Below are 14896 nucleotides of genomic sequence, written 5' to 3'. Positions count from 1 at the left end.
TTCTCTTTCTGTGACTGGTTTATTTCACTTAACATAATTTTCTCCAAACTCATCCATGCTGCTGTGATTGGCAGAATTTCATTCTTTTCTATGGATAAGTTATATTCTATTGTGTATACAAATCACATTTTCTTTGTCCAGTCATTCATCCATGGACATTTAGGTTGGTTTAATATCTTGGCTATTGTAAATACAGCTGTGGTAAATATAGGAGTGTAGGTATCCCTCTGACATGATGATTTCCGTTCCATTGGGTACATACCCAGTTGTGGGATTGCTGGATCATATGGTAGTTCTATTTGTAGTTGTCTGAAAAAGCTCCATGCTGTATTCCATGATGGATGCACTAATATACAGTCCCACCAACAGTGTGTAATGGTTCCATTTTCTCTGCATCCTTGCCAGCATTTGTTATTTTCTGTCTTTTTGATCGTATACAGTATAACTGGGATTAGATGATTTGATTTGCATTTCTCTGATGATTAGTGATGTGTAGCATTTTTTTTTTTCATAAATGTTGGCCATTTGTATGTCTTCTTTTGAGAAATCTCTATTCAGATCCTTTGTGTAATTTTTAGTCAGATTATTTGGGTTTTTCTGTTTGTTTGTTTTGTTTTTTACTATTTAGTTGTTTGAGTTTCTTGTATATTCTAGATATTAATCCATTGTCAGATTTGAAGTTTGCAAATATTTTCTACCATTCTGCAAGTACTTTTTTGCTGTATTGATTGTTTCCTTTACTGTGCAGAAATTTTTAGTTTGATATAATCTCACTTCTTTATTTTTTCTTTTGTCGCCTGTGCCTTTGAGGTCTTATCCATAAAGTCTTTGCCCAGTCCTACATCCAGAAGCATTTCCCTGTGTTTTCTTCTTGGAGTATTATAGTTTCAGGTCTTAGATTTAAGTCTTTAAACCATGTCTGATTTCACTGTCAGAGTAATGTTAGCCTCATAAAATGAGTTTGGAAGCATTCTTTCTTCAATTTTTGAAAAGAGTTGGAAAAGAACTGATATTGGATCTTTAAATGTTTGGTAGGATTCAGTAATGAAGGCTTTGGGTTCTGGACTTTTCTTTGATGTGAGACTTTTTATTACGGATTCAGTCTCCTTACTTGCTCAAATTTTCTATTTCTTCATGATTCAGTCTTGGTAGGTGATATGTTTCTAGGAATTTATCCATTTCTTTTGGTTATTCATTTGCAGGCCGATAATTGTTCATAATAGTTTCTTACCATCCTTTGTATTTCTGTGATACCAATTGTATTGTCTCCTCTTTCATTTCTTATTTTATTTATTTGAGTAATTTATCTTTTTTCTTAGGCTAGCTAAATAATACAACTCAGTTTCACTGATTTTTTTCTATTGTTTTTCTAGTCTCTCTTTCATTTATTTCCATTCTGATTTTTGTTATTTCCTTCCTTTTGCTGTATTTGGGCTTAGTTTGCTCTTCATTTTCCAGTCCTTTGAGATGTAACATTAAGTTGCTTTCTTGAGATCTTTCATCTTTTTGATACAGGCATTTATTGATATAATTTTTTTTCTCTTAGAGACATCCTTTGTTTTTTAACATCAACTTTACTCATTTATATTTATTATATTTATTATGATTACTGTTATTTTGAAAATGTTTTGCCTATCTTGTTTAATGCTTCATAGTTGTCCCATTCTTTTTTTTTTTTTTCTTTTTGCCTCATTTTATATAGGTTAAAGTCACTGAAGGTTTTTTCTTCAACCTATGTTGTTATTCCTCTATTAGTTTTAAATTATATACTCTATTTCTATTACTTTGGTGGTTACCCTAGAAACATTAATTTGCTACTAGAACATCAGCTTCATGAAGAATTACATTCTATGAACTATGACTAGAATGTTGTAAGTTCTCAATAATACATGTTAAACAAAAGCAGCATCTCATTGTATTGTCTTCACAATTAAAAAAATAACTTAAAATGTATTAGTTCATATTTTTAAATTCTATCTTGTTCAATAGTGTTCAAGTATTTTAATTATTTTTATAAATACTCATCATAAACATTTTTATATTGTTTTATGTAGCCATCGTTTGTTTATTCCTTTCTTGAAAAATAGATTCACTTGGTTATACAAATAAAGGTTCAAAAAAGACTTATTAAAATCTAACAAAACGTAACTAAGAGTCCAAAGTGTGTATCTTTTGTTGGCAGGTAGATCATAAAATGTGTATTCAGTAACTGAGGCTCATGCCATGTTTGGCTGTTTGTCCTTTATACCTTGATATTATTTGCAAGAAGCTGTTGGAAAGGAAAAGACAGCATTAAGAAGATCTATTTCTTAAAAAGCTTTGTCCAGAGGTAGTTAACTTCTGTTTGTTCAACATTTCACTGACCAGAACTACTCTGACGGTATTACATAATTACAAAGGAGATAAGGAAGTAAAATTTAGCTATGCTCTGAAGCAAAGAAGGGAGGAAACAAATTCTGGGGATGAGGTATTTTTCAAATAGATAGATAAATTTTTTCTTTCATATTTTAATGATATCAATCCACTGTCCTCTGGCTACTATTTTTGCTTTGAAAAAACGTGTTGTAAGTCTATCATTCTTTTACAAATAATCTTTCTTTTAGCTTCACCTTTAAGATCTGCTATGTTTCTTTGGTGTCCTGCCAATTCGTTAAAATAAATTTTGGGAAGAATTGATGTTTATCTGCACAGCTTATGTTTAGCTAAATATGACAATATGTAACTTTGATCAGTTCTGGAAAATCATCAGCCTTTCTCTTTTCAAAAAGTCCTTCTTTCTTATCCTCTATTTTTCCTTCTGGAATTGTATATATTTTATATGTCCACTTTTTCTTGTTCTTTAACTGGTTTTCATATTTTCTGTATGTTTCCTTCCTAGATTTCCTCAAGTCTATCCTTTCTGATTCTCTCTTCAGATATGTCTAGCCAATTTTTATTCCACCTATTGTTTCTATAAAAAGTGTTACTTTTTTTTTCATTTCTCTCAGCTGATAATGTTTATGATAATGTTTTGTTAACTGGTCATATTTTGATATTCCATTTTATTTATTATTTTAAAAGTAGATTTTTATTTGGGATACTGGAAATGTTCTATATTTACATCTGGGTAGAAGTTATGTGGGGAGTTTTATATATATATATGTGTATATGTGTGTATATGTATGTATGTGTATATACATATATAATGTACACACATACATTTGTTAAACTGTTATCTTAAGGTATGTACATGTTACTGTATGTGTATTGATTTTCTATTGCTACTGCAAGAAACTTAGTGGCTTAAAACAACGCAAATTTATTATCTTAAGTTCTGGAGGTCTGAACTCTGAAATGTTTTTTACGAGGCTAAAATCAAAGGTTATATTTTTTCTGGAGGATCTAACCAAAAATGTGTTTCTTGAATTCTTCAGCTTCTACAGGCTGTCCTCATTCCTTGGCTTATGGCTGCATTATTGTGACCTCAGCTTCCACTGTGACAATTCCATGTCTGTTTCTGCCTCCCCTGCCTCCATCTTATAAGGATCTTTGTGGTTATATTATCTCCACCCAGATAATACAGGATAATCTCCCCATTTTAAGATTCTTAATTTAATCATATCTACAATTCCCTTTTGCCTTGTAAGATAACATATTCACAAGTTCCAGAGATTAAAATTTGGACATCTTTGTGGGGACGTTATACTGCCTACCACACTGTTTAAGTTATACCTAAACATAAAATAAATACATTCCTCTAAAAAATAAAATAATGAAATAAACGACAATGACTTATTCCCTTTTGTGTTGCTATAACAACATAATTAAGACTGTGTAATTTATGAAACAGAAATTTATATCTCACTGTTCTGGAGACTGGGAAGGCAAAGATCAAGTTGCTGGCAGGTTCAGCTGTGTGGTGAGGGCTGCTCTCTGCTCCCAAGTGGCACCTTGAAACTTGCATCCTCCGGTGGGGAAGAATGTTGTGTCCTCACATGGCAGAAGGGATGGAAGAGTGAAAAGAAAACCAGTGCTGAAGAGCAGAAGAGAGGAAACCCCCTCCAGTGAGCCCTTTTTATAATGGCATTAACCTATTCATGAAGGCAGAGCACTTATGGCTTAAACACCTCCCAAAAGGTGGCATCTCCAAACACCAGCACAATGGGAGTTAAGTTTTCAACAGATGAATTTGGGGGGACACATTCAGACCATAACATACAGAGATAGTGCTTAAGATATTTTCATGACTCAAACTATAATTGGACTTAAAATTCCTCACTGTGTATAAGGCAAATAGAAGAAAGTAAAAAGAAATATTTCTTTAATGACCATTTACCAATTTTAATCATTTTTATTTAAAGAAAATTTTATTACCTACCACAGAACCCGGTAATTCTCAATATGACATAAACATAAAGACCACACTTGTATTCTTCTTTATAATAAGGCTAGTTCTAAAAATTATGATTCATGGAAAAGAAAAAAGTGTGATGGGTATTAAGTAGTTTCAAGTTTGACATTAATCAGCTCACCAAGTGCATTGAATTCTTATACTGGCAAAATTTTAAAAGGGGAGACTATATTTTCCATGTCTATTTATGGTAGTTCCTGGGGTGAGCTGCTTTGGAGGAATTTAATTAAAAATTTCTGAGTTGGACTTAGAAAGTGGAATACATTAAGATCCACTGAGATGTTAAGTACATACAGTGAGTGCAAACGGTTAAGTGCATACAGTAAGTGGCCCACAACAGAAAATGTTTAATACCTGGGGCAGGAGGAACGTAGAAGAAAAACCTCTCTGCCCAATCACAGTCTTGCTCTGACATCTTTTCTTCTAGTGAAACTTTTAAAATGTTTTATGAGGAAAAGCTATGTTCCTCCATGTTATCAGTTAAAGTACATTTTCATGGGTTTCAAAAGACAACTGCCAAGACTAGGGCCTATAAACTTTAGGACTGAAGTTTTGTTTTGTCTGCTCTGGGAATGTCAGTACTTATTTTATCCCTAGTGTGAGGAAAATTATATGATGCATCCATTTTATTTATCTTCCATTAGACCAATGCACATATACTCTGACATTCAACACAGCAACACTTCCTGGTCTAACAAGTTCAGTTCTGTATATTTGTGTATTAGTGATACAGAGGCCTAGAAGTTTTATATTACGTTTTCAAATTTTTACAGCTTTGCAGCTAGAACTGTATGAATTTTCCATAAATATTGGTGAAAGAAAGCAATAACTTTGATATTTGAGAGAACTAGTACATAAAACAAAAAGTAGACAGAAATATTTGTTCAGGAGACTTTTTTCTTTCTTTTTACTTTTTTCTTTTTTGTATATATGAAACTTCAGACTGCACTGGGTGATAATTCCAATATTCCTCACACTGAATCTAATGTCTTTCTTTGATAACAGTCATGACAAATGCTCTTTCAGGTTTTTTCTTTAATAAAAGAACCATTACCAAGAGAATGCTTCTTTCAGTCTTCCTGTTTTCATTGCTGTTTTGGGGTGTGTGTGTGTGTGTGTGTGTGTGTGTGTGTGTGTGTGTGTGTGTGTGTGTGTGTGTGTGTGTGTGTGTGTGTGTGTGTGTGTGTGTGTGTGTGTGTGTGTGTGTGTGTGTGTCCACGTGCTGCGTACACTAGCCCAGTGGCATAAATGTACTTACTAAATCAAACAAAGGTCATCTTAGGAGACAGATGTTTATAATTATTTTTGGATGGTTTCCTTCTTTTGTAGTTTTAGTATCACAATTGTTGAAATACAATAATCAAATTATGAGGAGTATAACCTTGGAAAAGACTAAGTTATATTTTAATAGCAGACAACCTTAAAACACCTGCATCCTGAAATGATCAAGGTGTGTTTTCTTTCCTCCTACTTGTCCATTTCAGGTTAGTGGTTGCTCTTCTCCATGTGATAATCATTCTGAGGTACAGGTTGACAGAGGAGCCACATTTCAAATGTTGATAGTTATTGAGCAATGAAAAATAGAGTAACATGACAAATCAAGTCACTTATTAAAGGCCTCATTAAAAGCTCTTAAAAGAAAAACATAGCTTAGCACTTCTGCTTAATTCCAGTGGCCAAATCTAATTATAGCTGTGCCTACCTCTAAAGATTGTGAAAGGTCATTTGCTCAGGAGAAAGACTTCATGATCAAGACAGGATAATTTCATGTCTGCTAGTAATTTTAAGAATCTCACTTTATTTACTAATTGACACAATTCAAATTGCTTCACTCTTTATAAATGTATGTGTTTATATGAGAATGTGTATGCATGAGTCCTCTTCCCCTTTCTCAATCCTTGTAGTGGTAGGTTATATATAAAATGTCCTTAGTTTCTATTTTTTATTTTCATCATACGTATTACTCATACACAGTAACTAGTTCTCATAATGGATTGGTTCATTTGGTTGGCTTTATCTGACAAAGAATAGATTTCACTGTAATGCATTGTATTAATTTTTTCCTACCTCTCTATTCTGGAAATTTTACAGCTGATTCTTTCATGGAGTTTTTCTATTTGACAATGTCCAATAACAGTGGCTCATCTGAAAGGACGTGTCAGGAGAGAGATAAATGTTGGAGTGATTGCTGATGTTCAAAGGTACTGAAGTTCTACAGATGCTCTTTTCATTTTTCTTTCTGTCAAATCAATGCCTTCTGCTTTTGATTCTATCAAGGAATTGAGTGATCCCAGGAAACACATTCATTTCATGTAATCTCTACATTGACAGTGATGTGATCTAAAAAATGTGAAGGTACATTTATGTATTTTTTCTCTCATTTCTACCATCAATATCATGTAAAGCCAGCAGAAACAGCACAAGGGTTAATGTTTCATGTAAGTGCAGTTAGAATATACTAAGCAATGAGACTTTTAAGGTCCTCTGTCATTTTCCTTTTTTTAGAATATGTTAGTGGAATTCATTATTTCTCATCTGACCTATGACATTTCTTAACATATCTAAAGGCTTTACCTTGCTTTGAAGAACCGAAATCATCCTTAAAGGAACCGACAACCTTGAAATAATGACTTGACAACCTAACTGAATCTTTTTGGTCCTGACTTGCATATTGCAGTTGATTCTATCTACTGTTTCTGTGCTGAATTCAATTCTTGATCTCACTTCTTGTTTATTGTGCCCAGCCCCCTGATTTCTTCCCTAGAGTCTGATTTCCATTTACATGACCCTAATCCAGCAACATCATTTTGAACATTACTGCCCCTATTGTTGAATGATTTCGCTCAGAGTGGATTTAATCTGAATGCTGAATGTTGCTCTGCCATGGGACTGCTGTTACCTCACTCGGGTCATGTCTTACTGATCTTCCTTGTCCTGGCTCCCCTCTATCAACACTCGGCTTCTCCCTAATCTCTAAGTAGTCAAGGCAACATACCACCTGCAATTCACTGCCTTTGATGCTCTCTCTGCCTGAACTAGTCTTTCCCAGATACCCTCCTTGTCAACGCTTACTTCCTTTATTTGTTTTCCCCCAAATCATGTCTTCTGTGAGGACTGAACTTGCCACCCTGTCTAAAATTGTACAATGCTACTGTTACACAGAATGCATATGGAGAATTGCAATTACACACACAGGTAGAGAAGGGAGTTCAACAAATACCAACTGTAAACATCTGAGTTCCGTGATTTGTTGTTTCTGTGCACTTGATTGAGATAATTGATCACTATGTATCAAGATAGTATTGATTGTTTGTAACAGGAAGCTTTAATTAACAAAAAGAAAAATTAAGGATTGTTCCAGGCTAATGAACATTCTAGAAGTACCCTTAGCTTGAGATGAACCTTAAGACAGCACTTCAGTGCTGGGAACTGGTCCTGGTTTCCTACACTGCATTTGGTCTCTGCTTTCTGAGTGCTGACTTCTCAAGCTGACTCTCCTCTTATAGTCCCAATGGAATTCAGGACTACAACCTTCCTCACTCATATTTGACAGAAAAAAAGAAAGGTGACGCCTTCAGTACCTCAAAAAAGTCTCAGAATTGAGATTCATTTATCCTGATCGGCCTCATGTGGCTGGACATTTTAGAGTACTGCTGGAAGAGAGGGAAAGGGACGAAGGGAGATGAACAATTTCCCAAGCACCCTTTCTCCCCATGGTTGAGAATAGTTATTGAATAACTTAAAATTAACTTGCTATTTCTTTAAAGTGTCATATTAATCTACAAGCTACATTTGAAGATATATCAGAGCACATTCATTCATTACGTGCTGTGCAAATTTTTTTTTTAATTTTAATACAAATTTTTGCTCATAAGGGCCATTTGACAACACAGTCCCATGCACTAATTTATTTTCCAGCTAATATGTTTGGGATCTAGTTTCAAAATGCTCCTAAAATAAGCAATATCATGGCCCTGTCATTCTCTTCCATATGTGCATCTCTTTGATACAGGCCTTTTATATTATACTGTCATATCCTGTGCTTTTTAACAATTTTAGTGTTTTTTAGTTACTACAAACAAACATGCACACTAATTCTAGGGGAATTTATCTGCCAAAATTCAGTCAGTCAGGTGAATCTATTTCATTGTGCTGTTTTTGTACCATTATTAGCCTTTGTTGATTGGCAGTGCCTGCATTCCAAGATGATACAAATGCGGTTTGAGGGAGAATAAATTATATGTCTGAGTCTGATTGATGTGAGCTGGCTGAGTTTTCTGCTTTTCACAAGTTACATAGGTTTGGTTGGACATGCTTTCTTTGTTTTTGTAACTTGTAATTGCTATAGGAGACAAGGGTTGTGTTAATAAACATTATGTCTTAGTTTTTTCCCAGAGAAACTAGACATAGCTGTTGCATTTATCTTTACTTCTGTATCTTTCCTATTTAAAATTCTCTATGAGGTCCAAATGTCCTCATCCTCCCTACTAGTTGTCAGTGGTTTATATTCAATGTCCTCGTAATCCTGAGATCTCCCTTTTAACTCTATTTTTCTTCTTGTGTGTGTCCTGATCATTTCCCTACCATGCTTCTCAAAGTGTGGTCTGAGGTTGGCTAGATGACCAAAAAGGGTTTAAAAAAAGAGCTCCTTTCTTCAGAGCACATGAGAAAAAGGCACAAAGAGTGAAAATATATCTTTTACATGTGTGTAAAAGTAATGTACTAATAGTCTCCTAAATTATGGAATTTAAATTTTTAAGTTAGCAAATAGCAATAAGTTATCTTTAATGTGTAGATCGTATGAATAATAGCTAAAATTCAAAACCTGTTGGCAAAGCAACTGTGGGAATATATTTGCCTAAGAAAAATCACAATATAGTTTGTCATCATTTAGGCTAATTTAAGTTTTTCCCTTGTTGTTACTATATCAACACAATGAGTCCTTAGGTATTCTTTTCTCAAGGCCATGTCTCATTATCTACCAGGTGTGGTGTTAATTCTTAGTATACTAGTGGACATGTGGTCTGAAGCCAGTCATCTTAGATTTTATTTTAGGTCTGGAGCTTTCTAGTTTGTGACCTTGACCACACTATTTAACTTTTTTTAAATCAGGTCTTTTTTCTTCCTTCCTTCCTTCCTTCCTTCCTTCCTTCCTTCCTTCCTTCGTTCCTTCGTTCCTTCCTTCCTTCCTTTATTTTTATTTTTTTTTAATTTTCTTTACCATTGGGGGGAGCCTAGCTTTAATCTTAAAAAAAAGAAAAAAAAAGACATAAATGAAAGGACAGGAGAACTTTGAGAGGTTTTGAATATATCTATTATTTTGATTGTGTTGATAGTATCATAAGTGTTTTTTTTATGTCCAAACTCATCAAATTGTACACATTAACTATGTGCAATCCTGTTCATATTCATTATGCCCCAATGAAGCTGTTAAATATAAATAATAAAATAAAATAAAAATGGTTAAAATGTGAAAGTATTTAGTCATTATGAGGTATAAGGTTAAAAACCGGGGTTGCTCATTGCCCCATATCTTAGCTATCAGATTAAGAATTAAAATCACTTATAGCAATGCGAGTTTATCATTTGTTCCCCAAATTATTATTTGTTCCCCAAATTATTGCCAAAAAGATAAGTCTCCAAATCCCTTCTCAGAACAAGTAATTTCATTGCTTGCTTTAAGAATTTCCTGAAGATGAGTTTATCTGAATAATGCACTGCTCAACCAGTCACCTTCTCAGGACAACATATTGCTCACCTGGGTAAATAAGCCCCTTCCAAAGACAAAAGATGGTCAACTGTGGCAACACTTACTCATGACTTCTCTCTTCATGATCTTCATCTTGCTATGTCCATCAGTTCTAAGCTTTCATATCAAGAACATTGGCCAATTCTAATCAGATCTCTGCATTAAAAAAAACATGCTTAAACCACTACAGCACAGACCCTGCAAGTCTATAAGCATCCACCCCTGACCGCCTACCTTCTAAGATGCTGCTAAGACTGTCTCCTGGTGGCACTTTCCCTTCAGTAAGAAATTCAACTTTGCTTCATCAATGGGTTGTTCTGGTGTCTTTTGTGAGGAATTGGCAGTGGACACAGGTCTAGCAGCTGTGCCTTTGGTGTACAAATTAAATAAAGCCTGATTATACCTGGATTCCACCTCTGAACTGTATTTGCATTTATCTGTCCTTTTTTCACTATCTTCTAATTGTTGCTGTTCTGTTATACACTGAGTTGATGGATGGAGATAATTTCACTCTTTATAAGTGCTTACAATATCAGATGCTTTCTAATGGATCTTAAAATTATCATGGAAAGGAATAGAAAAGTTCAAAGCTAACATGAAAATTGTAAAGGAAAAAGGTTAAGAGCATTTCTACCTTTTCTTGGGTATTTCAGTCTCTGCATAAGTGTAATGTGGAACCCCCTTCCCTGTCTCCAGGAAAACTGTTGTTCAGTTGTTCATGAACTCATCCTCTGGCCCTTTATGATTATAACTAAGGTTATGTTTTTTTTTTTTTTTTTTTTTTTTGTCTTTTGCGTGACTGGTACTCAGCCAGTGAGTGCACCGGCCATTCCTATGTAGGATCCGAACCCGCAGCGGGAGCATTGCTGCTCTCCCAGCGCGGCACTCTCCTGAGTGCGCCATGGGCTCGGCCCTATGTTGGTTTTATAAAAGTGATTCTTTTAAAGATAACTTTTTCTTGCTCTCTTGAAACTTTTTTTTTTAGGTTTATATAGGGAAAGGAAGTAGTTTCCTACTCTATGTTTCAACATAGCTTTGGCAGAACCCAATGGGGTGACTGTCAGCCTTACATATTTGTATCAGATATTCTTAAAATAATTGTAAATATTTTGTTTACTGATATTGCCTGATCTTTTAATGTGATAACATGATAATTTTAAATATAGAATACATTGACTGATTCTCTATGGAATTCAGGAAAACTTTCCTAAGTTAAAGTATTATTAGTTTCCTTTAACAGCCTTTTTCATGTTTTATGTCAGTGAGGGCAACATATTTCAAAATTATTTAGTGTTTTCTTTCTTTTGTCTTTTTTTTTTTAGATTGAATAATGTACATCATATGATTTCAGATATTGCAAAGCAAGTATGTTTGCTCTTCAGTTATTGGGAAGGAAATGATATAATATTTAAAGTCAAAGCTTCTGAAACCAAACCATTTGCATTAGAATTATAATTTTCTTGCTGGGAAACTTTGGGGAGGGGGGGTAGTTTCCTAAACTCTCTAAATTTAAAATTTCTCCTCTAGAAAAATGGAAAGAGTAGTTTCTACTTCATAGGGCTGTTTGGTGGATTCAAATTAAGGATAGAATGCTACACTGCACTTAAAACGGTGGCTGGCACAAGTTAAGTGTTCAATAAATGTCAGCTATTATCATTATCTCTTTTTTCTACCACTATAAAACCTTTTCCACATCAATAAATGCTGTTGGATTTTTCAAGACATAATAAACCACAAGTTAGGATAAACTATTGTAGTTTGTTCCACAGTTCCAGATAAGACAAATAAGTATAGAGAGCCAGAATGAGATATATGTCCCTTTGACGATCCTGACACGCATGAGAACATTTGATTAAGATAGCACAGCATTCCTGGGAAGAGTGTGACTGGGGTCACATTTTATAGTGAGGGGAGTTGGAAGTCCCAGAGCTTGGAACGGAGCCTTAACTCATAAGCGGAGATAGTGTTTATTCATCTAAAGTGAGGAGGCCTGATCTCAACTGAAGGAAAAATGCCAGATGTAGGAGTTGGCCTAAATATTTTTTCAAGTGGTTTATAGTTGCAAAGTTCCTAATTAGAAACTGTTATTTTCTGGAGCAGAAAAACCTGATATGCTGCTACTTTGTCTTCAATGTGCGATATAAATCTAAAAGTTTTGGGATTTCACCAGGGTGAAAGGAGTGAAACTCAACCTTACTTAGTAAAGTCTGAGTTTTCAGGAAATCTAGTAAGAACTGTCTGGCTTTGCTGCTTAAAGTATTCTTTTAGGCTTAGACAAGTCCAGCTATGGGTGATTCATAACAGAAATGAAGAGATCCTGTAGATGGAAACACCTTTTACAATGGTTTTGGTGAAAGTTGAAAATTTTCAGGTTGCTCCCAGAGAGAAAGTTTGGGAGATTAAAAGAACAGCCTTGTTTTTGTGCTGTTATGCTGTGAGTATAAAATCCAAGCTATGTTCTCTTATGGAACTGGCTAAATTTCATTCACTTCCCTAAAATCTTTAATCTCTTTCTAGAAAGAATAGAGGACAAGTGGGTATTTTGGAATTTGCTTGACAGGTTTTTATAATAAGAGTTATTTTGGAAAAAAATATCTCCAACTATAGTTCAGGAGAGATTATATGAGTTTCTGGCTCTTTGAAAAGCATTTAATCCATTTATGTATAATACACTTTAATGCTACCTCAGTACATTGTCCTCTAGTCTATTACTAAAGTAATGTGAAGGATCGGCACTTGAACTCCAAAACCTTAGTAGTAATACAAATGTGAAAATTGAAGAATTAGACAAAGTGAATAATATACTTAAAAGAGTCAAGAGAGAGGGCCTCACTTAATTATTTCATGTGTGGATCTATTTTAATTAAATTAGAAAATCTGCCTTGACCAAATGACCAAAATGCACATGTGTGCACACACATGCACACCCATACACCCACAAAAGAAAGAAAGAAAGAAAAGAAAAGAAAAAAAAATGGAAGGCAGGAAGGGAGGGAAGAGAGAGACAGAGAGAAAGAAGAAGAGAAGAAAAGAGAAAAAAGATTTAAACTGCAGCTGTACAATACCAAATACTCTAATAAGAATGAAAAACAAGTACATGAATATGATCCAATCTGTTGATATTTTAGAAACAAAAAAGATGCCAATGTCTATGATCATTATCACTTCTCAATCACACATTATAGAAAATTCCAATTCTCATTTTGTCCTATTGTCTGAAAGATGAAAATGGCCAGTTCATTCCTGGGACATGGATAATACCAGATTTTGGTCTTAATTTTTTTGGGTGTTGGTAACTACAGGGGTAGGAAGGGCCAAGGACAAAACCTCCATTTGTGTGTTAATGTTATGGAGAAGGTGTTAACTGTAAAAGAAACTTCACTGGGTTTAACTCTTAGTTTTCTACAAAAAAAAAGAAAAAGAAAAAGAAAAGAAAATGTGAACTTATATTTCTGTGAACAGTGCACATGAACAAGATTGGAAGATTTACTTTGAGAGTATATAGCAAGGTACTCACTCTAAATGCTAAAGAAAAAAATCACAGAATGGTGTTGAATTTTAAACTGGGATTTTTGCAAGTAGCAAGCCATGGTAGATCAAATTAATTGCCAAATGTTTTGTCACAAAATTAGAAATAAATGGCAGAATAGAATAAAGTCAGGCTTTAGAGACACATAAAATATGCCTACTGAGATGCTTCCAATTTAAGAAGAGCATTTGATTGCTGTTTTTATGAATACAGAATCTTAGAAAGCAAACTTTTTGAAGTGTTTGAAGAAAAGAACAATAAAAAACAAGAAATTTGGTGAAGGAAGAATACCATGGAGATATGTAGATGAGTTTTAATTCATGTGTATTAATGATCTAGAAAGAGGGCTAACATATGTAAAAAAAAAAAATCAAATAGCTAAAAGTTAGGGAATCTTTACATAAACAAAAATTAAATAAAAAATAGAGGAGCCATTTGAAAGTTAAGGTGCAACCATATAAATACAGCAGTGAGAAGTATCTGAAATAAAGTAACATACATTCATATAGAAATACAAAGTAAATGTCTTTAATTTCTTCACTAATTTTTTCCTTCAAAAGAATTTTAAGGTGCCACATTAGTTGCTTTCAAATTGCCTTACTTTATTTAATTCATACACTAGGAAAAAAAGATTTTGTTATTCCCATTTTACCTAGGTGGAAACGGAAGCACAAAAATAACCTGTCCATGATCATACAGTCACATGGCCTCCTGCATTAAATGAGCATGGCCCTAAGAGTCGTGCCAACATATGATGTACATTCTGGAAATCATTTGTAATTCTTCCATTTTGTTTATAAAAAGAAGTAAACTGTAGATGATCAAATGTGAAAAATCAGACGGGCTGATAATGCTAATGCTAGGAACAATGATGAACGTCTTAGTCTGGTTTGTCACCTATAACACAACACCAAAGACTGGGCAATTGACATTATTTTTTCTTCTTTTTTTCGTTTCCAATAACACTTTATTTTATTTGATTTTATTTTTAAATTTTATTTTATTTTGTTCATATACAATGTGGTTGATTATTGTGGCCATTACAGAAACCTCCGTCCCTCCTCCCTCTCCCCGCTCCCTCCCAACAATCTACTTTCTTTTCTCTTGTCGCATGAACTTCAAGGAATGGTAATGGCTATGTCTTCTTCCCTCCGCCCTACAGTTTTTTTTATGTATTTATTTATTTATTTTTATTTCCCATGAATAAGTGAGAACATGTGGTATTCCT

This window comes from Cynocephalus volans, chromosome 3 (genome assembly GCF_027409185.1).
Source record: "Cynocephalus volans isolate mCynVol1 chromosome 3, mCynVol1.pri, whole genome shotgun sequence".
NCBI classification, from domain to species: domain Eukaryota; kingdom Metazoa; phylum Chordata; class Mammalia; order Dermoptera; family Cynocephalidae; genus Cynocephalus; species Cynocephalus volans.
This window is presented reverse-complemented; position numbering follows the sequence as displayed.